Below are 2,827 nucleotides of genomic sequence, written 5' to 3' on the forward strand. Positions count from 1 at the left end.
ACTTATAAAATTCTAACAGGACTAGACAGGGTAGATACAGGGAGGATGTTCCCAATGGTTGATGTGTCCAGAACCAGGGTCACAATCTGAGGATTTGGGGTAAACCAATTAGGACGGAAATAAGGAGACATTTCGTCACCCAGAGCAGTGAGCCTGTGGAAATCATTACCACAGCAAGTAGTTAATGACAAAACATTGAATATATTCAAGAGGCAGCTGGCTATAGCACTTGGGCCAAATGGGATCAAAGGTTATGGGGTGAAAGCAGGTTTAGGCCAATGAGTTCGGAAGATCAGCCATGATTGTGATAAATAGCACAGCAGGGTCAAAGGGCCGAATGGCCTCCCTCATGCTCCTATCTTCTATGTTTCTATGTTTAATCAGCCACCATGGGTTGAAAAATCCATTTGTGACATGCCCGTTAAAAAAACTTTAAGATTATTAGCTCCCACCACCATCTCTGGTCACGTGGATTGGACAAAATGTGGCATCCCAATCTGTAAATAATCGGATGAATGAATCTGTCAGGAACAGTTTAGATGACTTGAGAAATGATGAGAATACAGAACCAGCTATGATCCACAGTGCACAACATAAAACAAAGAGCTGCGGATTCTGGAGATCGGAAACAAGCAACATAAATTACTGGAGAAACCCAGCAGGTCTGACAGCACCTGTGGAGAGAAAACAAGAGTTTAACGTGTTCAGTCCTGGGATCCTCCCTCAGAGGATCCTTAAACTCATTATCCAGCATGCGCCTGCTCCTTTAAGAACTGTAGGATCACGTGAGACAATCATATGACCTGTCACATGACAGGATAGTGTTGGAGTGTTTCACAGCTACTGCTCGGGATCCCGCAGGTGAGATTCGGAGGAAGGTATTACTTGCACTCGCTCAAATTGGTTCACTGAGGTCCGTCGATGCTGGAGTTGTTGCTCGTTCTCGGTGTGTAATCAGTTTGTCTCCACTTCCGAGACAAGGTGCAGAGCTGGATGAACACAGCCGGCTAAGCAGCATCATAGGAGCAGAAAGGCTGACGTTTCGGGCCTAGACCCTTCATCAGAAAATCTCTACTTCCGTGTGGATTGTTATTGAGATCACACCGCGGCTGTTAGTGTCTGTACCAGTCCGGGCCCAGTAACCCCAATCTGTGTCAATGTCAGTGTCAGTGTGCTATAACTCCACTCACTGCCAGAGCCTGCACCAGCCTGGGACCTATCATCCCACTCCTTGTTAGTACCTGTACCAGCCCAGACCCTGTTGCTCCCAACCTCAGCTGCTGTTTGGTGTCTGTACCAGCCCAGGTCCCGTCTCTTCTCCCCCTCCCTCCACACGTCAGTGTTTGTATCATTTGGATAGAAATAGTGTGCATGGTTATGGGAAGAAAGCAGGGGACTGGCAGTAGGTAATGACGCTTGTTTGAGGAGGCAATGTAGCCACAATGGGCCAAATGGTTTCCTGTTTTGGTTCTGTGATTCTGAAGTAACCAGGACTCCAACTCCTTTCTCCTCCCCTTGACTGCCAGTCCAGGCCTGCAGTCGCTGGGCTGCTCATGTTTTTGCTCCTCTTAACTTGCTAAAACCCACTTCTGTTGAGCTGAAATATCTAGTGGTATTTTGGCAACAGTACTGTCTTGTTATTTGCATAAGGTCACCTGTTCTTTTTCTCTGAAGTAAGGATGATTGTATCTGGTATAGGGAAGATTTCCTAATAATACTGATGGTTCCATGATTTGTTGCAGTCCACCAAAAAGGAAATCTAAACTCAATTATACAAAATTTAAATTGCTCATTTCCAGCCTTTCTTCACAGACATTTCTTTTTGATTCTTCTTTGAGAACTCTAGCATCCTTAATAGGAATGCTGAGAATTGTGCACATTAAATATGGTGGGTTAGACTACAGTCAAAACAATGTTAGCCAGGTATGGCCCATTGCAAATGCAGATTATCCAATTGCTTTTTGGTTGACTGTGATTGAGAACTATCTGGATACAATGAATGTGCATTTGATAATGTTAATACACAAGCTAATATCTCATGATGTTAGGGTGATTTATTAGCTTGGACAGAAAACTGGCTAATGAACAGAAAGCAGAGACACTTTAGTTCCTTATTGCCAGCTGGAAAAAATGGTGTGATACAGGGTTCTAGGGGCCACAACTACTTACAATCTACATATTAGTGATTTTAGATGCAAAGATAGGAAGTACTATAACCATATTTACAGATACCACTAAAATAGGTGGGAAAGTAAGTGCAATGAGAAAATAAATTTACAAATGATTGTGGATAGGTTAGGGTGAATGGGCCAAAAATGAGCAAATGAAGTTTAACGTTGCTAAATGTGAGGTTATCCATTTTAGTCAGAGGAATAGAAAGGCAATTTTATTATCTAAATGGAGAGATTTTTCTGAGTGCTTTGTAGAGGGATTTGGGTGTCCTCATGCATGAATTACAAAAAAACTAGTATGCAGGTACAGCAGCTAATAAGGAAGACTTGGAATTTTGGCATTTATTGCTATAGCAATAGAGTATAAATATCGAGGAAATGGTGCTGCAATTTCACAAGACATGAGTGAGACTGCACCTGGGGTATTGTGAAAATTTTGGTTCTCTTACTTCTTGAGAAGGGTTGCATTGGAGGCAGTTCAGAGAAGGATCACTAAACTGATTCCAGAGATGAGGGGTTTATCTAATGAGGAGAGATTGAGCAGTTTATACCGATACTGTATGGAGTTCAGAAGAATGAGACAAGATCTGTTTGAGGTAATAAGATGCTAAAGGGTCGTGACCTCTCTGAAAGGGTCGTGACCTCTCTGAAAGGGT

The 2,827-nt window shown here is 42.8% G+C and overlaps 1 protein-coding gene across 7 annotated transcripts in view; it reads left to right on the top strand.

Moving 5' to 3' along the window:
• The first annotated feature begins 730 nt into the window (after positions 1-730).
• atp6v1h (ATPase H+ transporting V1 subunit H) overlaps positions 731-2,827 on the top strand; it is a 113,951-nt gene continuing 111,854 nt past the window's right edge. For 4 of the 7 annotated variants that reach the window (XM_048595931.1, XM_048595935.1, XM_048595934.1 and 1 more), the window contains exon 1: positions 731-861. The gene's annotated coding sequence lies outside the window, so the exon portion shown is untranslated. Of the gene's footprint in view, positions 947-2,827 lie in introns of all 7 variants that reach the window. The other 3 variants (XM_048595932.1, XM_048595933.1, XM_048595937.1) reach the window with 3 other exon arrangements.

This window comes from Rhincodon typus, chromosome 4, assembly GCF_021869965.1.
Source record: "Rhincodon typus isolate 14 chromosome 4, sRhiTyp1.1, whole genome shotgun sequence".
Taxonomy (NCBI): Eukaryota; Metazoa; Chordata; class Chondrichthyes; order Orectolobiformes; family Rhincodontidae; genus Rhincodon; species Rhincodon typus.